Raw genomic sequence first — 27268 nt, forward strand, 5'->3', positions numbered from 1 at the left:
GATAGATAGATAGACAGATGGATAGATGAATAGTAGAATACCCTGACTGGCTACATTGGATAAATAAAATGTTTCTTAGTTTTGTTTTTTTTTTTTTTTCTTGCAGTTGAGCCTTTTGCTTTCCAGAAGAGCATATACCAAGCCACCCCAAAGCACATCACAGGATTGCCTGGTTTCCCCCTAGCTATCATTTAGACTATACTGCTATATCAAATTGTATTGTCAGGGTTTTTGCCTCTCGGTGAGTCTGTTCTTGCAAGCTAGTTGGATATTTTGATTTGACTGGTCAAGGTAAAAAAAAAAGAAAACCTACATTTCCAGAGATCCAAGACAATAAGATAACTAATTAATGTCACGTGGTTTTAAAATTCTTATTCATTTATTTGTTCCTTAGATGTTATGTGAATAATACACAATATCTGTCTTTGGGGGCTTAAAAGCTAATGGTTGAAGAAGCAGACATATGTAGAAGTCGTAATAGCTCTATGAATTTTAGGGGGAGTTCATTTGCTGAGATGAAGGAGATAGTTGGAGCAAGCTTAGTGTATTCATTTCTTTATTGATGCCTAACAAATTAACATAAAATTAGCAGCTTAAAATCAACAATTAGTTATTATCTCACAATCCTCTACATCAGAAGTCTGAGTGGATTTGACTGGGTTTTCTGTTCTGGGTCTCAGAAAGCTAACAAAAATTTTGGCTAAGTTCAGCTCATATCTAGAGGCTCAGGGGAAGAATGCACTTATATGCTCATTCAAGCTAATGACATAATATAGTTATTTGTGGCTGTAGGTCTGAGGTCCTTGTTTCCTTGCTGCCTTGGGGCCAAGGGGGCACTTTCTGCTCCTGGAAGCCACCTGCCTTCTTTCTCATGTATTCCCGTCCATCTTCAAAGCCAGCAACAGCACTTGGAGCCCCCGTGTTTCAAATATCCCTGACTTCTCCTTCTGCCACCAGCCAGAGAAAACTCTCAACTTTTAAAGGGCTCATGTGATTAAATTAGATCCATCTAGATAATCTCCTTATTTTAAGGTCAACTGGCTGGCAACTGTAATTACAACAGTAAAACCCCTTTTGCCATGTAAGATAACATAATCATCAGAGTAACACCAGCGGCAAAGGTCATGGAGGACATTCCCAAATTTTGCACACCACACTTGGAGAAGTCTTTTTTACAGAGGTAGGTAGGATTGAACCCCAATAATTTGGAGGAAAGGACAGAGACAATGGGGCATGGAAATTTATGTCATATTTTTAAGGATGGTGGGAAAGTCCACTGTGTTTGTCTCAAGACAATCAAGTGATACTTATCTTGGGTTCTTATACAGTTTCATAGATTTTCATTTCTATGTAGCGAAGAGCTAATAACGTAAGGCAAAATGTGTAATCGGTGTACCAAAGGCTGCTATAGGATCATAGAGAATAAGCACAGAGAAAAAGGGCATCTGATTCAGCCCTCAGCAACGGTTGGAGGTATTAGGAAAGGTTTCCATGAAGAAACCTGAACTGAATTCCTATTAAAGAATAGGAATATTTGTCAAGTAAGTAGATGGAGAACAATAAATGGACCATGAAAAAAAAAAGAAACAAAGATCAAAGACATGAAGGATTTAGAGAAGAAAGTGGCAAACGCAAGAAGAGTTTCAGTGAAAACCTGATGTCTGATGAGATTAGTTTGCATGTGTTCAGTTTGAGGTGTTTGAAACAAAGAAGTGGAGCTGCCTAGCAGTCAGTTAGACCTGTCTGTCTGTCTGTCTGAAAACCTTCGGAAGTAGAGCTGGCTAAATATATTTAAAAATTAAGTTAAACTAAATGATGTGAGCATCACCTTGTATTTGTAGTATTTAAAGTCTTAAGTATGAAAGAATTACCCCAAAGGAAAGCATAAGAATATAGGAGTGAGAATCAACTTGCTATAGTAAAAGAGTAATGGGAAGTAAAGAGAATAGAAATATGGGTGGAGACTACTGTTTCCTTAAGCTTGACCTGGAGGGAAATGAGTAATACAATATTAGTTTTAAAAGGGTAGATCCACTAGAGAAGGATTTCTCAAAGCCAGTGGCAACACTATTGACATTTGGAGATAATTATTTGCTGTGTGGGGCTGTCTAATGCATTATAAGATGTTTAACAGCTATCTCTGAGCCCTACCCTCTAGATGTCAGTTGCAATCCCCAAGATGAGACAACCAGAGTGTCTGCAAACATTGCCCAAATGTGTTCTTGGAGAAAAACCACTCCTGGTTGAGAACCACTGCTCTATAAGATACTCATGTTAATTAGGCAATCAATAATACCACAGTTAGAAGAGGATAAGACTGAATATTGTGAGTGATCCAATGGGGAAACAAAAGCATCTGTTGAAAATAGAAACGTTCAATGAAGGAGTAAAATAAACCTAGGAAAAGATAGAGAGTAATACTGTTCACAGGCTTTGAAAAAAACTAAAATAGGTTGGCAGCCAGTGATAGCATAGCCAATGATTCTTTTATCGTTGGAGATCAAGAAATGAAGCCAAGTGTCTTTTTTTCTACCTGAGGACAACCAGCACAATACTTCCAGGTATGTCCTGGATCCCAGCCTTTCTTGCAAGCCTTTCTTGCCTTCTCGAGATCATTCCTTTAGCAATGCTTCCTTTACTCTCTCTCTCTCATTAACAAATTGCCCCTCTCTACAGCTTATTTCTATACCAAAATAATTCAAAATTCTGAGAAACACTGCTTGTGCCCACCAACATTAAAGGTATATGCATTCGTTTCCTATTGCTGCTATAACAAAGTTTCCCAAACTTAGTGCTTAAAACACAAATTTCCTCTGTTACAATTCTGATATCCAGAAGTCTGAAATGAGTCTTATGCGTCTAAAACCAAGGTACACAGGAGTCCTGCATTCCTTCTGGAGGTTCCAGGAGAGAATCCACTCTCTCATCTTTTGTAACTTCTACCTATCACCTACATTTCTTGGCTTGTGGCCCCTTATCCATCTCCAGAGCATGTCATTTCAACCTCTGTGTCCACCATTCCATCTCCATGTCTTTGTCTTTCTTGCCTCCATCTTTGAAAGACATTCGTGATTCCATTGGGCCCACCAGAATAATCCAAAAGATTCTTTCCACCTCAAAATCCTTAACTTTATCACATCTTCAAAGTCACTTTTGCCATTTAAGGTAATGTAGGTTCCAGGATTAGGATGTGAACATCTTTCGGGGAGCCATTACTAAGCCTAACACTGTATATTAAAAAGGAAAACTGTGACAATATGATGAGAATAATATAGGTCAGAGACATAGGTTAGAGGAAGAAGAGTTAGACTTGGACGACATTTCAACTGAAAATAAGCCAAACCTTGGTTGTGATATATGGAATAAAAGAGACTGTCCTTTCCATCAGTTTCTTGATTCTCAAGACTAAACTAGAACAGAATCAGTGTCCTTAAGAGAATTGTGCTGGGGTGGTTGGTATTCACTCCATTTTATTTACATTTTTATCAATCTACTAGAAAATCTAGCTGCTTAATTTCTGGTGCATTTGGAGGCCATCAGGTGTTCTTTAAATGCAGCCTCTCAAGAAAATTAAGTTTCATCAAAACCATCTGGCAAGTCTACATTTACAAGGGAACAGAGTGGCAGACCCAACCTGTTTGGGATACATATTTCATGCAATATGGTATCGAGTTAGGCAAAAATGCTACCAATCTCTTGTTTGAAAATGGTCAATTGGAGGTCGCTTTATTGCTGCACGTTCTATTATTAGCCATATAAAATTTGCAATCTGTTTACTCCTTTTTGTCATCTGTGTTCAGTTTCATAATAAGCTATACACAACACACGTTCTACTAAGCACTGACACAGGAAAGAAAACGATTGTAACCAGAAGTGGGTGTTGATGCCTAATACATGTAAATGTAGCAAGAAACCATTAGACAATGAAAGTTAGCTCCCAGATGGTGGTACCATCTGGAACATAAATCCATAAAGGTACTTCTGTAGTATTTTTGCAATAAAAAATCAGGCCTTACTGAGAATTTTTAATAGCCACTTACGAAGTTCACTGTTAACATTAGTGTTGATAAATGACAATTATATGTATATATATACAAAGTTACATTCATGAAGGTAGGCTCTGGAAGCTTTAGGCCTCTGTTAAAGGAAAAGTGTATCATAAACTAATTGGTCTCTAGGAGAATGCTTGCAGCTGGTTTAGTAATTGGGATGTGAAAAATTTTAATTCCATATAGTATAGAAAACAATGTTTGTATATAAAGACTTTTCTCTTTGTTTTCCCGTTTAAATCCCTCCAAATATTAACTAAGTATTTAATTTTATTTTACATACTCATTGCACAGCCAGGTGAATAAGAAAAAGAATTAGTAATTTATTTTCAGCTTTAAAGTAAATAACAAATTAAGTCCTTCTGCTGTAATGTGATTTTCTCTACAGTGGGTTGGAAAATGAGAATGACTTCATCTGAACATCATCATGAGAGGTGTCCTTCTGAACATCATTATGTTAACCATGATGTAGACCCGTGGCATTCCCCAGACAGTATGGTAGTAATTGTTCTCGCTACAGATAATTTGCACAAAACTCCCAAATTTATACTTGTGATATTCCTTTTGGAAACAATACAAGTAACATCAATTTAGAAACTTATTTTCTGTAGGCTATTTTTAGAAAATTGTATTCTTTAATGGATATTTAAAAGGCCATAGCAACAACAAGCCTATCTATGTGCCACGATTTTATTTACATATTTATGTATTTTTTAACATTGAATTGGTTCCACTGTTGCCGTTTTGTATGGAATGAGAGTTGAAGAACTTAAGGGCTGAATTTTAATGTGATCTGAGAAATGTGCAATAAACAGCAGACAGATTGATTTCCTGGAAACCTGTCATAATGCGATTGCACAGGATATAGGCCCAGCTCCAAGCTTATTCTTCATTGATTCCCTGACTGCAAGCAGGGATACTGCTGACCATGAAATCCCCCTTGTTTCCATATTAGAACTTATTTAGGAAACATGACACTTGTTGGGAGATAACAGCAGATTCTGGAAAGATCTTTGTGGTTATGGTGTGGATACACACACACACACACAACACAGTACCTCTCATCCTCAGAGTGCCACTCTCTGCCTTCAAGTCCCTATATTTGAAAATTAAATTGAAAACTTACTAACTTTTGATCCATTATGCATTTTATTGGTATAAATTCTTCAAATGTCAAGCATGAGTAATTCACAAAACAGATGAATTGGATCCTCTCATTTGTGAAGCTCAGCACTTCATCTTTGTCGTACCTCTGTAATGGAATAGGTTTAGTTATTAGCTGAATATAATTTTATAAAGATGTGTATTTGAAAGTAAAATGGAATTCATGATTTCATCCACGAGTGGCATATTTAAATTCTGCTCACAGCAAAGTGTTACATATAATTTCATCTTGGAATTTTAAACATCTTTAGTAGATGCACGGATTTTTAGCATTAAATATGTCCTGTGTGTTCATTCTTAGCTCCCCAGTGCCAGAAACATCAACAAAAGGATATGGGAAAGTCTAACAGGACTAATGTTGTTAGAGAAATCAGCATTAGTCAATGCTCTGTTTCAGCAGCAGAGGATTGGAAGCTCAGGAACCAGTTCCATTTCTGTCTGTTTTTGTCTGCCAGATGCATAGGATATGTCCCCAGAAAGGTTTAGTGGGATATGACAGAGTCGAAAACCAAATTAGCAGCCCTGGACTGTGACTGTGAACTGGGGTGAAATAGATCAGCACAAATTTCTCCCATCTTCCCTGTTAGACCAATTGTGAGTGTTTTTCTGTTTGAAATCATTATAAATCTGAAACGAGTAGGTTAAATAAAAAGCTTCCAGACTAACTGCATGATACTAGTGTCAGTTTACTCAAATGCAAGACTAAAAAACTATCTTCTGGTTCATAAAAAACATTGAAATTTTATCTCCTATTAGTAGCATAAAAAAGTCACACTTCGTGTGTTGTTTCATTTTATAGATTAAGAATATCGGCTGAGCATTACTCTTAAGAGTTGAGATTATGGCTAGTAATTTATCTCTGATGGGGTGGAGTACAGTAGAATTTCACTTATTTTTTTCACTTGCTTAGTACTGAGCATAGACATGATATCTAAAATTGCTTTCCTTTTAGTTGCAAGAAGATTAATATTTATTCTACACTTGCATATGAAAATTGGTACACAGTGTCTCATGTTCCAAGACACACTCAGTAACAAATTAATAAAGTTCAAGGCTTGAATAGCACCTTTCACCCCTACCACTAGACGCTGTAACTAATCAAAATAAAGAGAGAAAATTTAGTTCTAAATGTTAAATAAATGAGTTGTGCACCAGTGAATGTTTGACAACTAGCAATGTCCATAAGTCTGGAGCATTTATTCTTGTAGGCTCTACCTTTCATTTTCTACTCTGCTATCAAGCACTTTAACATAGTGTGCCTTGCCTTCTCATCTAGGTGAGCTAGTATCAACATCTTCTTTATGCAGATTAATGTTTTATGTCCTAGATCTAGTGCCATTATATCATTTTTCCTAATTTAACCATACAAAGGATGTTCTCTTCCTCCCACAGTTCCTTATTCAATTTTCATAAACTTTTTAACTATCTGCTTTGTTGTTGTTTGTTTTTGTTTTCAGAGAAAATAGTAAATTGAAATGAGGAAGGAATTAAGTGACCTTTAACTTCCAAAGATTTAGAGAGTTGGTGATTCTATAAGAATTAGTAACTATTCTAGAAAAGGCATAGAACAGGAATTATTGTATATAAGGAGGGAAAGAGAGGGATGGATCTCATGGAAACTCAATCAACTTGCTATAATATTATGTATTTCATATTACATGACATTATATTTAAAATATATAATATAAGTAAATCCCATCCCAATTTTCACTTATGAATTGAATTAATGTTTCAGTTATGAATGAATTAAGCCAGTTGCTAAGTTGTCATAGAGCTTAGTAACTTCCCATACAATTCCTTTTAACTCAAGAAAAAAATGTGTACTCTGGGTGTGGGTAATATTAAAATCATTAGAAATTATAAGTCAATAATGAATAAACATGCAATACACCTTGGTTGGTTAATATGCTGATAGAAATTTCAAGTTACTGGGCTGTCACCCCAAATTCTAGGCAAACTATACTTAACTATTATATAACATGTAAGTAAGGAAATTCTTGAGTGAGCCACTATGTTTTAATATCTTTGGAAAGATTACACTCCTTCTTTTCAATTATTACTTCTTGGGGATCAACTGGAAACTTAAGTTATTATCTTTGTCATCATCTTTCCTTGAATTGCAGACAGCATTAATTTTTTCGTATGTGATATTAATCCTCAAAATAAAGGTAACTCATTGTGGAAGATGTGCAAACAGCAGCAAGTTATGATTTGCTTGACTGGAATATGAATTATACATTCCTCTAAATGTGTAATTGGAGAAGAAGATTTTATTAAAGACATCTCCAAATGATCTCTAAAATAGTACATGCAGGAAATATCAATGCCATGGGTCTGGAATCACCTACATTTGATATTGCAGGCAAGGTATATACCTTTTTTGACTTGGGTAGCATTCTAATAATGAGTGGACAGAAATTTGAGCTCTTTACTGTCACTGCCTATTTCACTTGTAGCCTATTTAATCTCTCTAAGACTTTAATTTACTATCACCTCACAATCACTGTCCTCAGGGTCTATGTCATGAGGAGACTGATGATGACAATATTACATTATTTCTTTGAAAAATAATCCTGTTGGACAGGATTCTGAATTCTACCCTTAATTACAGAGTACTAGAGTCAACATCAAACATGCTTTTTATTACTTTTTGATATTGAGTATTATAGAGTATTGGAGCAAACTGTAACCATATGGTAATACTCAGTAAAACAAAATGCAAGAAAAGCAATGACAAATTTTTAGAGGGGTGATGGTATCATGAATGGAAAAAACCTCAAAGAACAACTAGACTATAAGAATATTTATTATGTGTCAAAGATTATCTCAGTTAACTGTCACTTTAACTCTTACTGTTATTATCTCCATTTTAGAATAAAAAGAAAAAACCAGATTCTGGAAGATGATGTCATTTACCTGAGGTTATATTCCAACTATATAGTTTGGGGTTACCTAAGGTTATATAGTTGGAATATTACCTGAGGATATATAGTTGGAATATAACCTCAGGTAAATGACATCATCTTCCTGAATCTTGTTTTTTTCTTTTTATTTCTAAAATGGAGATAATAACAGTAACAGTACATAGTACAGTTGGAATATAACCTCAGGTAAATGACATATATATGTAGCAGTGGGGCAGGGCAGGATTCTTGCTAAAAAGAAAATGCTGGAATAATGTGAACCCAGGGATGGGTAAATAGCAGAACAGGAAAAATGGCAGATTAGAGAATACCTGGATTTAGAGCTCATTGTGCTATGGTGGAAACTGCATGGGCTTTCGAATAACATTGTTCTAGTAGTGAATCTCTGTCATCAGCTTGCTATCATGGGCAATTTACTTTATCAAACCCTAAGTTCTTATAAAGTAGTGTTAATATTTTTCACCGGATTGTTATGAGACTTTAAATACACACACACACACACACACACACACACACACACACACACACACAGTTTTTTGTTTGTTTGCTAACATTTGGTTGGTTGGTTGATTGGCTGTTTTGTTTTTTTAACTTTATGGAGGAGACCTGGAGTCTTATGAAACACTCAAGCTTTGCAACAGACTAAACTCAGTGAACTAGGCTCTTGACACTTAGGAATCACCAGAACACAGAATGGTATGAACAATGGCAGATCCAGGATTGGCAATAATTGTAAGTTTGTGAAGACAAAGTGGTGGAACTAGGGAAGACATATAGGAACGGCTCCAGCCATGGACGTGGAAATAAGCATGGGGCTGAAATCCACAGCAGGAGAAAATGAGGGACCATGAAGAATTGTGAGCAGTTAATAAAGACTCTGAAACAAAAACTAAAATAAAATTCACCTGTCAAAATGTAGACAGTAGTGGATAGGAGTTCACCGATAGCAAGGATGGCTGGAGGCTGACCCTGGAATGTAGAGCTTTGTGGTCACAACTGGCCCTGAGAGCTTGGACCATAAGGACCAGCAGATCAGCCCAGCTTTCAGGGTGGAAGGAGTGTCCAGCTCAGCTGCAACACCCACAGAGGGAGAAAACCATGGTTCTGCGGGGCATGTGAGAGATGAGGGTGGAGCTTGTGATTGTGCTGGTGTGGCAGTGTATAACTTTCATGGATAAAAATATTCACTATGTTAGATATTCTTCCCTAACCTAGAATAAGATTCAGAGTAGTACTGGGTTTAACCACAGTGCTCATCGTCACTCTCACAGGAAATAATGTGTCTGGTGACAGCAACAAAAAGCATCATTATAGGAGAGGATTTCGGTCCGGTTTTGTGTCTCAGACTCTACACTGTCTCTGACTGAAAGGGTTTCCTCCATGATCATTTGGCTGAGTCTTTCTAGTCATTCAGAACACTGCTCAAATGTCATCTTCTCAAAAAGGCCTTCTCTGATCATCCCACCTAATACTATCTCTTCTTCCACCCCCAGCTATTCTTGCGTTAGGATAGCAAATTTCACTCAAACACCAACTCCTGCTTAGCAGCAATGTAATTTTTGTGTGTGTGTGTCAAGTCTATAATTAACCAGGCCTCCGTCTGGTGTACTCTATGCACTGGATAATGAGAAAAAAACAAATAAAATAAACTTTTAATCCAATCCAAAGTGTTTTTAAAAAAATGAAAATAATCGTGACAGTGTACAGGATTATTCAACTTTCATGGATAAAAATATTCACTATGTTAGATATTCTTCCCTAACCTAGCTTCCCTCCCTAAGCAAATCACTGGATATACTGGGAGAGAAAGGAGGTTTCTGTGGCCAGGTAGTAAAAAGGGAGATTCAGGAGTCATGGGAGGAATCAGCAACTTAGGACTTCAGGGTAGTGTTCTTTATCCAGGTGTTTGCTGCTTGTCCTGTTGTCATTCTTGACTGAAACCTGCAGTGGTGTAATTTGTAATGTGATCTAATGGTGCATTTTGCAGGAGCTCTACTCACCTCAGCTGTGACTTCCCTGTGGCACTCTGTGGTCTTGCTGGGCTTCTTTGTCATCCCCAGCTTATGTGGAGTACTGTCCTCTCTAGGAAGCCACCTGCCCCCATTCTCTTTGTTGAGGACCTCCGTGGTGATTCCCCAGCACAGCTCTGAAGTCAGTGGGCACTGTGGACACCACATGGCAGCTCAAGCATCCCACTGCCTGGCCATTCTGCTCTGCCAAGCATGTGTGAAGGTGCATGTGGGGTCATCTGAATGGTGGCTTCTTTTCAGAATTATTCTTTTTGTTGTTGTTGTTGTTTTGAGATGGAGTTTTGCTCTTGTGGCCCAGGCTGGAGTGCAGTGGTGCGATCTCGGCTCACTACAACCTCCGCCTCCCGGGTTCAAACAATTCCTCTGCCTTAGCCTCCAATGTTGCTGGGATTACAGGCACGTGCCACCATGCCCAGCTAATTTTCTTTTTCTTTACTTTTTTTTTTTTTTTGGCATTTTTGGTAGAGACGGTGTTTCACCGTGTTGGCCAGCCTGGTCTCAAACTCCTGACCTCAGGTTATCCACCTGCCTCAGCCTCCCAAAGTGCTGGGATTACAGGCCTGAATTAATTAATGAGCTGTAGAAGCAGGAGCACTCTCTGCCCTTCCTGTTTCTTTGATTTATCTAACACCCTCTATCTAATACTATCCCATTACCTCAGCACGAATGCCCTCATCTAGCTTCTCCAGGGAAAGATCCCAGGACACGTAAAGCTTATTTGTTTCTCTACATATTGTCACTCTAGTCTTTGCTAAGCAGAAGCATGATCATCTTCATCATCTTCTTACCTCAAAGTTTTCAATTTTTTTTTTTAAAGAGATGGAGTCTTCCTATGTTGCCTCCGAACTCCTGGGCTCAAGCAGTCCTCCCACCTCACCCTCCCAAGTACGTAGAACTATAGGTACACAGCACCACGCCTGGCTAAGGCCTTCACTTTTAACAATTAAGGTCCTGTTTTTATATATCAGAACTGAGCAATTTATATTTCACTCTCTGTGAAATGTTGCTATAAGAAATCCTAACTGCCTTCAGACCTTTTTGTTCAGAAAAGTCTTGTGTTCACAAAGGCAAAGGAAAAAAAGGGAGGGTTGATCATTTTCAAACATTATGCCCTTAAGAACCAAGAGGTAATTATATTTCTCACTATTTAATTTCGTTCTGAACGTTGAACATAACATTCTAGTGTATATGTATCAAGAGAATGATAAAGTTAACTAACATTTGTTGAGTGACCACCATGCACATTGTACTTTTCATCACTTCATTTCATCCTCCCTTAAGTAAGGATCTATATAGCAATCTTGCAAAATGCTTACCTTGTAGTAGGCTAAATGCCCTATCCCTTTCTTTATTTGTAACTTAAAATTTAAGTAATTTTTTAAACGTCAAGGCATTTTTTAAATTTCCATTTTCCATATCTGATGTTCACACCAATCCTGTTGGTATAAAGCAAGGTTGCTAGCAGGTCTCTGTTTTACAGACGAAAACAGGTTCACAGAGCTTAGGTGACTGATTCCGATGTCAAATAACAACATGGTGGAGCTATGAATAGAATGCATGGAAGGAATGCCTTTTTGCTCCTCACTTGCAAGCTGCCTCATGTTAACAATTATCATATGGTCATGTAGCATTATAGTAAGCAATAGAAAATTAATTGTGCCCGTATACAAAGTGTGTAAGGCTGTGGCAATGTAATTCTGAATATTACTCTTAACACAGATCACCAATTTGGTTAAATTGGTTTAAAAATAAGCCAGAAGAAATAGAATATTATGACATCCCCACTAAATCACTTCCCTGTTCTTCAAATCACATACTGACAATTGCCAGAAAATGATTATGGTAAGATGGGAAATAGATGAAGTTTCAAAGGCAAATACCTATCATCATAATCAATCCTTAAAAATGCTTCTGACTTCTATTAGAAAATAATGCATCAGGTTTTAACATGTAGTTACTTTATAAGTGTTTTCCCTTTTGAGTTTCTATGAGGCCCCAGCTATGTAAGTGGTTGCATGCACAGAGGGAAAAATGAATCTGGCTCAAATTCTTCTACCACAATTTCCTAGTTGTGTGACCACAGGCAAGTCACTTAACCTTTCAACATCTCAATATTGAAACCTTTCAACCTTTCAATACCTTTTCTCTTCTGTGTTATTAGTCTCTATTTGATGGGCTGGTTATGAGGCTTAAAACACATAAACCAACTTACAATGTGCCTGGCACAGGGTAAGCAATTCTTAGCCATTACTAGAATATAAGCTGCTGAAAACAGAAATTCTCGTCTTTGTTCAGTATCATAACTCCAGAGTAAATAACAGTGATTGGCCTAGAAAGGCACTTTCAAATACATGTCAATTAGTTAGATACCTAGTGTTTAACCAAGTAAGCAAAGTAACCAAGTAAACATTGTGGCGCTAACTAGCCACACTAGTCATTTCATATTATGAGCCCTCTAAGTCAATTAATACATTAAACTTGACCTCCCCTTATTCATATTAAATTGTTGTTTTCCCACTATATGATGTATGTGCCTGTGTGTGGGGGAAGGGAGAGGGGAGGTAGGTGGCAAATACTGCTTTTATCCATAACCTCACGAATTTCATCCTTACTCCTACTTTCAAAATATCTATTATACTCTCTCTCTTTCCAAAAGATATTTGTGTTGACTCATATTATAGGACAACACAACCTAATAAAATGGTAATAGGAAATTACAGCCAATAAAAGGAAAAGAAAGAAATGTCTAAACTATAAGAGGAGCTGCTGGGTTTGAGCATCACAATTGACTCTAAGCTTTTGCACCACCCTTAACTTTTCCAAATGCCAGCAAGAAAGGTTGGCCTCATCTCTTGACTAGAGTGGTAAATTAGGTAGTCATCACCACAGACCATTTTTTAGAAGTAGTTGGATTGTTCTGCAACACCAGTGTATTTCTCACTTTGGCCTAGCATTGGTGCATAATGGTAAGCTACAGATATGTAAAAGAGCAGTGACAGAATAGCTTGAATTTGTTTAGAAATGCTCTTACTGTGCACTGTTATTTTATACTGTGTTGACTAGCTTACTGTATGCTTACTATGCACTGAATAGCTTAGAGTGACATTCTGAGCAATGAAGCACTACCATTTAATTTTAAGAGACAGAGAAGAACACCAAGCAAACGCTAATGTAAACTATGGACTTTGCGTGATAAAAATGTGTCAAATGTAGCTTCCTCAGTCGTCACAAACATACCACTGCAGCACTGAATGTCCACTGTGGGGAAGATTATAATGGGGAGGAGACAAGAGGCTTATGGGGACTCTTTGTACTGTTCAGCTTTGCTGTAAACCTGAAACTGCTCTAAAAATGAATGTTTATTAATCTAAAGAAAAAATTCTGAATAATTTACAAAATCTGTTGTAAAAAATTACAAAGGGGGCACTCATCATACTACCTTCATGTGGCTATAGTTTTAATTGTCTTTTTGGTGCTTGCTTTTAATTGTCTCTTTTTTTGCTTGAGGTTCAGTAAATTTATATAGTAAATATTAATTGGATGAAAAAAAAGAAGAGGGGGAAGAGAACTATATAGAACTGCTTACACTCTAACGCGGTTGGCTGGGAGAAGGGTCTGCAGTCAAGCATGCTACACAAATTGGGACAGTATTTATCTGAACTTGAGTTGACTGAAGTAAGATAGAGCCAGCTAAATAGTTCAGCAACACATGTTGGATATTTGTATTCCATGCTTCCAAGGTGGGATCAGCATGAGTATCTATAATTATTACAAGGCACACAAACTGAAGTCAAAACTGGTAAGAGTTGCTTTCTTTTTAAAAATTATTGTCACAAACTTCTCAATTTATTTCTCATCACCAGTGTTTTTCTCTTCAAAATTCTTTGAATGGATTCTATCCATTATATTTGAATGCTAACAATGTAATAATGATAATAATAATAATGTTATTCTAACCATTCATTCATCATGCATTACACATTAATTCAATTTGGAGCAAACATTTGGAGTAATTTGGAGCAAACATACACAAGAAATAGACTTTATAAAGTCTATTTGATTTGTAATTACTCTGTTAGGTTTTAGGATCACCCCTAAGTCTAGCCCAAATAAGAAATATGTTCTAAAACATTTGCACTAAAGTATACTAGAAGGATAATAGATATGGTAATGTCATATGGTTTGTGACACTTTTAAATTGTCCTTTATCGCCCATAAATTTTCACTTATGTCACACATTTAAATTGACTTTATATCACCCATAAATTATCACTTAGTCATACTACCTATACCATTGATATCAGTAAGTTCTGATAATTTTTAGGCAAAAAACCTTGTCAATGAAGTAGCATTTTCCTTGGAACCAAGCACTGCTAGTATCATCTTTTCTTATTCCAAAGGCCCATAGAAAGAGTGGAAATTAACGTACCTTCAATGTAAATAATGAATCATGAAAAAATATTGATTTTTCCAGTGTAGTATGAAAAATGAAGAACTTTTTTAAAAATTTAAACCTCTAACAGGTGGAGATTTGCATAAATATTTTTGAATAATATAATTATACCTATAAGAAAAAAACAGTTGAAGTAAAAAGCCCTACTAACAATTCATATGCCTGACTCTATAGCAATTTCTTTACTGGCCTGTAGCTATAATGTTTTCTATCAGACTAGAGGGACAGGGTCTTTTATCTCTTTCTTAGACAAGCTGGGAAAATAACCATCCTGAAGATTTTTTAAGTATAGCCAAGTAAAATAGAAGGAAAACTTGATTCTCTCTAATTTAATAATATGGTAAACCATTAACATTTTCCCTTGATTATGTATTTTTACACAAAGGATAGGACCTTAGAGTGTTCTCCTTGGTTCAAATGATAAAATTCATTTGAATTTTATAGGAACCAGGGAAATAAGTATTTTCTGCACCTTTGCTGTAGGGAACAATTGAAATAAATGTATTGAAATTCATGACTCACACTTGACTACAGGCAATATCAACATAAAATGCATGGTTGTAGTGTTGCAGATGTGTTGTGAGGCATTATGCTTATAGTCTCATCAGCTAGAAACAAAGGAAAAGCAAAATCTCCTAACTTTTTAACTAAGAAGCTTACAGTGTGTCCTCTGCTACCTTGGGATTTGTTTTTAAGAAAAAAATATAAACATATGTTATAAATTCCTGAGTTTTTTAAATTTCAAATATGGAACATACTCTTAGAGTTTAAAAAGGTAATATTTATATTTCAATTAAACATTTAGAAGATCATTTTCATCTTACACAAATTTTACCAGTATACATGTTTGATTAAAATATTTATATATATATATATGTTTGACATTATGTTTAAGGTGAAAATTATACCAAATGTTTATAAAATTTCAGCTTTCTTGTATAATAAAATTGGCTTAATATTTTAAAAATAGATATATTATCAAACATTCAAATCTCTGGTTTACTGTTTACTCATGGAAATAAAATGGTGTTTTCTTTACCTTGATTTTGAAATGCTTTTTAATTTTAGTGAGTTTGTGAACTGATAAGAAAGAAGTGGCTTGGTGTGGTGGCTCATGCCTGTAATCTCAGCACTTGGGGAGGCCAAGATGGGCTGATCACTTGAGGCCAGGAGTTCAAGACCAGCCTGGCCACCATGGCAAAACCCCATCTCTAAATATATATATATATATAAAATATATACACACACACACACACACACACACAAAATTAGCCTAGTGTGGTGGCATGTACCTGTAATCCCAGCTATCGGTGGCTGAAGCATAAGAATCACTTGAACCTAGGAGGCAGAGGCTGCAGTGAGCCGAGATCGCGCCACTACGCTCCAGCCTGGGTGACAGAGTAAGACTGTCAAAAAAAAAAAAAATTGAAAGAAAGAAGTATGAGCTTATAGATTTACAAAGAAACTAGAAATGTATTTAACTGCAAAGAAATGTTTATTCCTTATAATGAACTTATAACATCAAAATATATATTATTATTTTCAACAGATTTTTTATGGTATAGATATAAAAAATATGGTGAAAATATAAAAAATTTTCTATTTTTAAGAAATATTTTTAAATGTAGGCTAGAGATTTCTAAAATGTTTGTTCTGATAATTCTCAATATGAATTTTCTGTCTGGTTTTCATAAATACCCCCTCTTAACGGAGAAATAGAATACTCAAATATAGAGGAAATATGTAAGCCATTATTACATGGGGGCAATAGGAGGGTGAAGAATACTGATACCAGCCCCCAACAGAAACTCCTGTATTCAATAATCAAGAATTTTATTCATGAAAAGACTTTAAGGTTTAAACTGATGAGATTACCATGATTTTTGACAATAGAGATCAGTTTTCACATGGCAAATAAATGAGCAGATTGAATATCGACTATATATAATGAGTTCTGCATCTGTGCTAAATTATTCTTTTACCACACTGAAGACTGAATGGATTAATCTATGCAGAATGGATTAATGCTGTTATTGCAGGAGAGGGTTCTTTGGAGAGTGGATTCCTGATAAAAGGATCAGTTCAGGTTTTATTTTCTCTGTCTCATGCATGCACTTCCACCTCCTGTTTTCCACCATGGGATGACTCTTGCCAGATGCCAGCACCACACTCTTGGACTTCTCAGCCTCCAGAAATGTAAGCAAAATAAACTTCTGTTCTTTATAAGTTACCCAGTCTGTGATACTCTGTTATGGCAGCAGAAAATAAACTAAGAAAGAACATCGGTACCAAGAAGTGGGGCTGTTGCTATAATGAATACTTGAAAATGTGGATGAGACTTTGGAACTGGGTTATAAGTGGAGACTAGAAGAATTTGGAGGAGTGGGTTTAAAACAGCCTAGATTGCCATTAATGGAACATCAAGTATGATTCTGTTGAGTATTCAAAAGAAAAGAAAACTAAGGAACGTCTAAATCTTCTTAGAGATTACTTAAGTGGTTGTGAACACAATGCTGGTAGAACGCCATACTAATGCTGGTAAAGGCCAGTCTGAGAAGATCTCAGATGGAAATGAGGAATATGGTATTGCAAACTGAAGTAAAAGCTATCCTTGTTGTACAGGAGCAAAGCGCTTGGGTGAATTGTGTTCATGCCTGAGGGCTTTATGGAATGTGGAACTTAAGAATGATGAACCAGGATACCTGGTGGAAGAAGTTTCTAAGCAGCAAACCATGTAGGCTGTTGCATGGCTACTTTTAACGGCATAAAATGAGACGAAGAAGAAAGGAATGACTTAAAGGCAGATTTTTATAATTAAAATACAATTTAAGTGGAAATGTTTGGAAAATTTGTGGCCTGGCCATGTAAAGAATGAAAAGGCTGTTTAAAAGGAAATACTAGGTATTATTGACCATTTACTAAAGACAGTACCAGGGATAGAAGGGATCAAGGTGCTATTCATTAAGGCAATGAGAGAAAAACACTGAAGGCATTTTGGAGATCTTCTAGGCCACTCCTCCTATCACAGGTCCAGAGTTCTAAGAGGGTGGAATGGTTTTCAGGGGTGAGCCCTGGGTGCCCTCCACGAGCTCATTGTCAAGGCCCATCTCAGAACTCTGCTCCCTGCATTCTGAAGCAGTGCTTTTTAGCGTCCTCATCTTTGACGCAGAGGGACCCAGGTGTAGTTAAATCCACTACTTCAGAAGGTACAAGCTGTAAATTTTGGTGGTGTCCATGTGGCACTAATTCTGCAGGCATGCAGAATTCAAGAGCTATGGGGACATAGCTACTTCACCTAGATTTCAAAGGATGTCACAGGTAGTATGGGGGTTTAGGAAGAAACCTGCTACAATGGCAGAGCCATCTCAAAAAATTCTCATTAGGGTAAAACTCTGTGGAGCTACAGGAACAGGGCTACTGGCAAGAACACAGAGCTATGAGGTCACCAACATGCAACTCCAACCTATGAGAACTGCTGGATAGACTGAGTCCAGCAAAGCTATAGGGGCAGGGTTGCCAGAGGCCTTTGGGGTCCATCTCCAGCCCCACTGTATCCAGGAAGTAGGACGTGGAGCCAAAGGAAATTATTTTTCAACTGTAAGCTTTAATGTTGTTTTTCCTGTTGGGTTTTAGACATACTTGGGACCAGTTAGCTCTTTCTTTTTGCCCTTATCCCTGCTTGTCATACCATTTTGTTTTGGAAGTAGATAACTTGTTTTAGCTTCATAGATCAAAAGCTGAAGGCAATTTGCCTAAGAATGAATCATTCCTTGAGTCTCACCCATATCTTACTTAGATGACACTGTAGATTTTGGACTTTTGAACTGGCGCTGGAACCAGTTAAAATTTTAGCTCTATTGGGATGGAATGAATGTATTTTGCATTGTGAGAAGGACATAAATATTGGGGGCCAGAGAAGAAATGATATAGTTTGAATATGTCCTCCAAGTTTCATGTGTTGGAAACTTATTCTCTCATGAAACAGTGTTGAAAAGTGGAAACTTTAGGAGGTAATTAATCCATGAAAACATTAATGCTGTTATCATGGGAGTGGGCTAGTTATCTTGGGAGTGGGCCCCTCAGAAAAAGAGAGCTCTCATGTGCTTGCTTCTTCCTCTCACCTTCCACCACAGGATGACCCTTGACAGATGCTGGCACCATGCTCTTGGATCTCTCAGCTTCCATAACTGTAAGCCTAATAAGTGTTTGTACTTTGTAAATTACCTAGTCTGTGGCATTCTGTTATAGCAGGAAAAAAAGAGGCTAAAACAACACTTTAAGAATTTTATTTCTAATAATAATTATTGTTGCTAGCACTATGTTCTGAAAACAACAATAAATTGCTTAAGATTAATTGCGTCACTTATTACTCATGACCCTACTATTGACCCTGACTACTCATGACCCTTATTATTATCTTCATAGTGCAGGTGAGAAAACCAAGGCTTGGCAAGGTGAGGGACTTGAGAAACTTCACAAAATTTCTAAAAGGTATTGTTGGGATTCAAACCCAGGGAAGCCTGACATGAAAGCATAGGTTCTTAATCAATGTCCTATAGGGCTTTTCCAGATAAAGGTTTTGTGCTTTATCGATTATGGATTGAACTTCAAAAACCCTCAATTAGCCTTTCTTCCTGACACTATCAGAGTCTTTAAAAATAATGTGTTATTTGTACCAGATCGTGAAAGGTATGTGGCTTTCAACAAAGGGAATGTTGAAGAAAGAAACACACAGAAAGGGAAACATGGTGATTTAGAGTTTGTACATATCAAGTTTGAGATGCCAGAATGATATCTAGGAAGAAAAGCTCAATAGGCAACTGAATGGGAATCTGGGTCCCTCATCAATTTAAAAGGTCAGAGCTAGACATATAGATCTGTGAGTTGTTTGCATGGAAGTGATATGTAAAACAATAGAAATATCTGAAATAGTCTGCAAAGATAAATCGGAAGCTAAAAAACAAGGCTGGTGAAGGATTCCTGAAAATATCTGCATTTGGAGAAAGATGGAAATAAAGAACTCAGCAATGGTAACTGGGATGATTCATTGAAGTGAGAGGAGGAAAATCAGAAACATGAAGCGTCAAAGTAACCAAGAGTAGGAACAGTAGAACAAAGAAACAGTAGGAGAAAATGTTTTGTAGATGTTTAATAGGGTAAAGGAGTCAGTTGTTGAAAATTAGAAAGATACTGCTAAGCTTAAAGAAAGCAATTTCAGTCAGCTAGTAAAATGAACGACTGATTGTGTTAGAGTGGTTAATTAAGATGAAGAATTAGACATGTCGAGTGTAGAAAATTGTTTCTAGAAGTTTGACCAGAAAGAGAAGCATGCATATGAGCAGGTTTCTGAGTGGGAAGAAGAATCTGGAGAAGATTGTTTTGCTTTGCTTTTTAAAATTAGTATTAGCCTGTAGAAATTTGAGTGTGTGACTGCTGAAGAGAAAAAAAAAGCTTGTCAAAGAAAGACTGAATGAACAAACCTGGAGATAAATAAAAGACAAAAGAGATTGATGAGGAGCAAGATCCTGGAAGACGCAAAGTGAGAAACTCTCAGCAAAAAGCAGGAGAGGTGAGCTTTAAATGTGAGAAGGCAGTGCTGCCTTGGAGATAGGAAATGCGGGCAAGACACGTGAGGATACAGGACACATTCATGGGAGTCATGAATCTGTTTCCTTTCCAGTAGTTATGATCAACTAATCATAAGTTTTTACTTTTAGATTTAGGAAGGATTTATAGATAGGACTACAGGTGCATGACACTGTTCCCAGCTAATTTTCTATTTTTTGTAGAAATGGGGTGCCACTGTGCTGCTCAGGCTGGTCCTGAAGTCCTGGCTCAAGGAATCCCCTTGCCTTGGCCTCCCAAAGTGCTGAGACTCACAGGGATGAGCCTCTGTTCCTGGCCTCTGATTTATTATTATATAATACAAATATTTTTATATAATATAATATAATACAGAACCTCCAACTAAGAGATGAAATCTGCTATATCTGTGGCCCCTCATTTTACTACAGAAACTTGTCAAGGTTTTAATACTAAAAGTAAAGCTACCAAAGTGATAGCTTTAGAGGCTCTTTTCTTTCTAATAAAATAAATTATGCAAACACACATACACTCCTATTTTAAGATTCAGGCTTATATATATTACACACACACACCCACACACACACATACACAAAGAATTTCTTGTGTAATGAAGAAAAACGTAAATTGAGAGATTATCCAGCAAAAAATTAAAGGTAAAATTTTTGCATTTTATTCGACACTAAAAACTTGTTTGTTAATATTTTTAGTTTTAACTGAAGTAGGAAGTAATCCTTCATTTAATGTAATTTTTTTAAGAGACAGGGTCTTGCTTTATTGCCCAGGTTGGAGTGCAGTGGAACCATCATAGCTAACTGCTCACTGCAACCTTGAACTCCTGGACTCAAGTGATCCTCCTGCCTCAGCCTCTTGAGTAGCTGAGACTACAGGCAGGTGCCATCACTCCCAGCTAACTTTTTTTTATTTTTAGTGGAGATGGGGTCTTAGTATTTTGCCCAGGCTGGTCTCCAACTCCTGGGCTCAAGTGATCCTCCAGCCTCAGCCTCCCAATGTTCTGAGTTTATAGGCATGAGTGACTGCACCCAGCCTCATTTAATGTAATATTTGCAGCTATTAACATATTGTTACAATAATGAGTGAGTTTAGTATGATATTAATGGTGAAATTACTGAGTTTGCATTCTGGACATTATTTCTACAACTTGTAAAACTCTCACCTAGATAACAAATCTTAAAATGCCCAGAGTTAATTATCCTGGAGTCAGAATATCTCAATTGTCCCCTCATATAATGCCAAGAAGGAGTTGACTCCGTGGTGACATATCAAAGTTTAGAATGGAAATACAATTCCTACTCTGCAGGTACCTGGTAATGACATATGCCCGGTTTTTCACAAAGAAGATAAAAGTGTAGTCCTTGATTTGCTCAGACCAAAAGGTGACCTCAGGGTGTTTTGCAGATGATCTGACTCTACTGAATTGCCTATGGACAAAAACCATGTACTAGATATGTAGATGACAGTAGAGGATGCTTTTTAAGTCATACTGGCTAAAAACATTTTTAAAATTCAGAACAATTACCACCTCATCATAAAAGCCTACTCTAGCTATTCTTTCTAAAATATTAACTTTCAGACCCTTCCTAATGGGTCTTATTTATTATTCTTCCTAGATAAACTGCACATATAACATATTTTTTGTTTCTCTTTTCTGTCTCTCTTCTCAAGAAAGTAAGCTACATGAGAGAAGTGACCTTGTGTTTGTGTTTACTGCAGTATCACTAACACCTGGAATACAGAAAGTGTTTGATAAATATTTTAAATGCATAAATAAATGCATGAACAGGTCTGAACTGTTTAGAATTCACTCACCCAAGAGTTATTGTGTTTTTGATGTATATATAACATTAAAATTTGTGACAGGCTGACTTTTAAATATATGTTATTTGATGGTGAAAACTATACCTAATATATTTGATTGCTATATATATAATCTTTGGTGGGCACAACCCTTATGCAAATTAATACTAGAGATTTTTGGTGTAAGTGAAGATATATGATTAGCTCTATTGTATCCTGAAGGCCCAGAAAGATTGTGATAAAATAAATGAAAACATAAAACCAGGGAGGTCAAAGAGAATGGGATGGAAAATTATGTATGAGAAATATAGAAATTTTGAAAGCTGAAGAGGCAACCTAGGAGTGGTAGCTGACTTTGTAGAACTAAAAACAATGAAACCTGAGCCTTCAAGGGGTGGGAGCCAAGAGGACGTAAGGTGATTCATGCTGCCAAACCTTAGAAAAACTCAGGAATTGTAGCTACCAAATTCCTATGAGGGTGAAAAGGTAAGGTAAGGAAGATTGATTGAAAATTAAGATAGGGGTTAGTTAGCCAGCCACCAAGGGTACAGGGGAAGAGGACCAGAGGTTTACTTTCCTAAAAGTTTGAATCACAAAGCCAATATGCAAATTCGTGGACTCCAGACCCATGTAGATCATCAAGATGAAAACGAAGGGGATGCATTAAAATTTCCATGCTGAAAAATGAGAAATTACAGGCCTTTTTCTCTGTCTGGTTGACTTGTTTATTGTCTTTTTTTTTTCCTAGTTTGAATAGCACTGGACTTAATCTGAGTCAGTTACAGTAATTGAGACAATGCAAGGGGAATTTGTAAAATACTACTACCTACCAAAGCTGTCCTTTTAAACATATGTGTAATAAGCCCAAAATATATGGGACTAGAACTTGAGGAATACTAGATGTTAAAAAGGAAAATCAATGTTAGCTTTCAATCCCAATTTAAATGAATTGAACTATTAAAAAATCAGAGCTACTAAGGAAACGTGCTGCCATGGAACAATTTCAGTGTTCTTGACTGACATAAGCAAATTGGAACTATAAGAAGGATCAAGGCTGCAAATGGCTTTGAAAGCCATAAATTGTAAAATCAATATGCTAAGCTACTGGAAGCCAATGTGAAAAACACAGTGCAGGAGCACTCTCACCATCCTGCCTGGCTCCCCCCAATGCCTGGCATCTGCATTCTGTAAATTAAATTTCAACAGGTTTGGTTTTCTTGCCAAATAGATCTACTGCTCTTACTAGAAAAAAATAATGTTCTTTAAGTAAAGATTTTTTTTTAGAAAAAGAGGGATACCCTTAATATTAGGACAAGCAACAATTTAGCTCTCGATATCAGAAACTGAGCTAAATAACCAAAGCTTAGGATAGAATAAAACGAACAACAATTTTAAAAATGGAATAACAAGAAAAATGAAGAAAGTGAAAGAAATGGGATAGAATAAAAAACAAATTGAGAAGAGGGAGAGAAAGACAGAGAGACACAGAGACAGACACAGAGAGATGGAGGGAAACTCTGGGAAATAGAATGAAATAAAACGCCATCAACTATTTGCAGTAAAGCTGAGGATCATAGGACCCTCTTTATATCAGGATCAATAGTGTCCTGAGGTTGGGTGAGATCTCTGAGGTTTTGTCTTGTTCTTCTCCATCTGTCTCCCGACCTAGGTGGGAGGTCCAAATGCAGTGACCATGTGTGGTCTCCCCAATCCCTCTCCTTCCAGAGCAGATAATGATTCATGTGGGAAGACTAGTTAGTATTTGGACATATCACCATCACTATCCCTGATACTCTTAAAAGGGCAAGGTAAGGAAATATTGAAATTACATCTCATCCCATTGCCTAGACTTCACTTCAGCTTAGGCTTTTTTCAAATAACATAGAAGATATCCAAAGATTCTACATAACGAGTAAAAAACCAAATTCAAAATTAGTTATGTACAGCCAGGTGTGGTGACTCATGCCTGTAACCCTAGCACTTTGGGAGGCCCAGGCAGGCAGATCGCTTGTGCCCAGGAGTTTGAGACCAGCCTAGGCAACATGGTGAAACCCCATCTATACAAAAAAAAAAAAACAAACAAACAAAAAACAAAACTGGTTCGGCATGGTGGCAGGTGCTTGTAGTCCCAGCTACTTGGGGAGCTGAGGCAGGACAATCTCTTGAACTAGGGAGGTCGAGGCTGCAGTGAGCTAAGATTGCACCACTGTACTCCAGCCTGGGCAACAGAGTGAGACCCTGTCTCAAAAAATAAAGTTATTCATTATGTAAAAACCCATATAAAAGGCATGAAGTAAAAAGGCCAAGAAAATAGTAACAATGGCTTTATTTTTATAGAAGCATTAAAAGTATATTTTATCATTTAAATGTTTGTAAAAGATTATATTATTTAAATATTAAAATGGCATTTGGTGATATAAAATAAGATGTGCTATAGATTTGTTTTGTTTTGTTTTCCATCCCTCTGCTTCAGGACGAATGTGCTCTTGATTTGGAAAAAAAAGTTACCTCCATTCTTTTTATTTAATTTTTTTTCTTTAAGTAAAATTTTAATTGATGTGTGATACATAGAAAGAAAAATGCAAAATGTGTAAGTGTACAGCTCTATGAATTTTGCAAAGTGAATATATTATCGTAACCACAGCAGTAACCAAAACATTAACACTATACAAAAACTCTTTTGTGGCCACTCAGAGGCTATTTAACCTCTTTCATGTTTATTTACTAATTCTGTGTCCCCCTTTATTATTCTTTTCTAGGGGTTTAAAATACATCCTCTCCTGAATTGTCTTTTTGGTTCATTTTTTTTTATTTGAAAGAAAAAATTTAAAAATATGATTTATTTAAATGAAAGTAATATACATGGAAAAACCGACACATCAATTATGACTTAATTTGGGCTCCTAGCCTACTAGTTAAACTACATTATATTGTCTAGACTTTTGAAAAAATAAACTCATATTCAATGAGTTTCTCCAAGGAACCTGTCCAATTTTCTCCTACCATTTCAGAGTATAGAATGTTAAATCATTAGGATAAATAGACAATTACAGATAAATGTTAACAAGCATCACAATTAGAATTACCACTCTGCTAGAAATAAATTTAGTTTTTTTGTGTATGTGTTAATATTCTGTATGTTAAACATGGGCCAAAATAATACTATGTTCCCATTCAGAATAGTTTATATTTGTGTAACTAATATCATCTTATCATCTAGAACATGTAGCATACATGGCAAATAATTGATACATAAAAAAAGCCTTGTATGTCTGTAGATCAGTCTGTTATTATAACTCTATAAGTGAATACTCTTAATTTGATATATTTATGAACTAGATAGATGCATAAGTCATATACAATGTATTAATATGATATATGTAATACATATACAATATACAAATTTAAAAATTAATACATTTAATAGAAAATATATTTTTTGATTAATGAATTTCTTTTGAAACATACACATTCACTCAGTTGTTGGAGTTATAAATGTTAAGCCACAACTTCTAACTGAAATAAAAGTCATCATAATATGCTCTAAATGAATAACTTTCACAGAAATCCTATGTTCATTACAAAGATCTCCTTGTGTTCCTGATGGATCATCCAACTTGCTGACACAGACATGTTTTATAAAGTTATTTTTTCATATTGCATTTACAGAGATTTCCATAGAGATTAAAATGCTTTCATTTAAGTTACTATTATTCACTCACTCACGTCCTATCAAAAGCAGTGTTAATCTTGAATTAGTGGTATTTGATTCAGTTAAAGAAAACACTTGACTTCATGCCCCATCCCGAAGGTACATAGAGGCAATATCTGAGTTTTAAATTTATAAATACGTAGGTCTTGAAAACTTGAAGAAATTAGTGCAAAATACTTACATTTCTATTGTGGGCCCGCTATGATAACTCTAGCATAAATAGAGAAAATTTCTGAAAACATTTTGGAAATTTTAATCCAACACCTACCCTGATAGGTGGGCCAGCCAGATGCAGCAAAAAGAAAATGGAGAATGGGGCAAGTCATCGTTGTCACTCCAAAAAAAGGAAGTGTCCTCATTAAATGAAGCTCAAAGCCTAGGCTTTCTCAGAGTGGCCTGGAAGTCTGATCCCTGGAAGGCAGATCAGAATGACTGTCTTCATAGCAACCCTGGGCTGAACAGCAATCTGGCCAAGCATATTACCAACAAAAATCAGGGATTTCAGTAATACGTTAGTATCAGTAATTTGGATGGAAATGAAATTACAACAAGTTTCCCCAAAATTTCCTTTATATTTAGCAGTTCTTTCAGTTATAAATCTAGGCAACAAACACATTGCTAATCATCATACAACTATACCATTGTATCAATTGTATTATAGTAGTTGCAAATATCTTGAAATTTCATTTAAGCTCATCACTGTTTTGTGATCCCAGTAGTTATTAGACCAACTCTGAGAACTTATTATATAATTCATTGATAAGCATATCACAGTTTTAGTTCTTGATAAATTTATAGCTGAACTTCAGTATTACTGTTTTTGTTTTTGTTTTGTTTTTGTAATCTTACGTATTTTACTATATGGACTTTAGAACCCTATTAAGAGAAGGAATGCATAGATTTCACCAAAATACCAAAGGTGTACATGGCTCATAGTCAAGGCACTCAGAATGCAGACCACAAGTTAAGCAGCAGCATCATATCACATGAAGTCTTAAGGTGCAGAGTGATATTCATGGCATACCTGTGTGGCTCTAGTCAGTACCTTAAGCACTCCCTAGGAGATTGCAAACATGCTAATGTCCACAAAGGGATTGGGAGTGATTGGGTGAAAGAATTATTTACATAAAACACATATGGATAGCTCAAGAAATAATATTTCTCTCCTTTGTCAGCATTAGTCGTCAGCACCTGGTACAAAATTCCTGCTAAAGTAAGTAAACCTGTCATCTCATTGCTGAAGTTATAACGAGATTTTGGGAATCACAGCAGAAAATACTTCCCCCAGAGGTCACCCTTTCAAACCAAAAAGTGGGATTTAGTGAATGATTAGTGACTGCTAAAGATCCAGTGACTGAAGAACTACTACCATGCTTTCACATTGCTGAGACATAGGGGAGAAATCCTGCCACCCATGATTCTCATATAGGAGCATTCAATTGTACCCAAATCCTCAAAATTAAGCAGAAAATTTTGATCAGATAGATTTACAGTTAGATTCTGAGTCACATTTAAGAAACATGAACAAGTATTAC

At 36.3% G+C, this 27268-nt stretch overlaps 1 protein-coding gene and 1 long non-coding RNA gene across 2 annotated transcripts in view; both read left to right on the forward strand.

The window, feature by feature from the left end:
• The window catches only part of LOC134810564 (uncharacterized), a 122429-nt gene extending 103615 nt beyond the window's left edge, over positions 1 to 18814 (forward strand). The window contains exons 2-3 of the long non-coding RNA XR_010158957.1: positions 16776 to 16816; positions 18754 to 18814. This is a non-coding gene — a long non-coding RNA (uncharacterized LOC134810564). The remainder of the gene's footprint in view (positions 1 to 16775; positions 16817 to 18753) is intronic.
• KCND2 (potassium voltage-gated channel subfamily D member 2) overlaps positions 1 to 27268 on the forward strand; it is a 476478-nt gene that overhangs the window by 189874 nt on the left and 259336 nt on the right. The window lies entirely within an intron of this gene.

Source organism: Pan troglodytes, chromosome 6 (assembly GCF_028858775.2).
Source record: "Pan troglodytes isolate AG18354 chromosome 6, NHGRI_mPanTro3-v2.0_pri, whole genome shotgun sequence".
NCBI lineage: Eukaryota > Metazoa > Chordata > Mammalia > Primates > Hominidae > Pan > Pan troglodytes.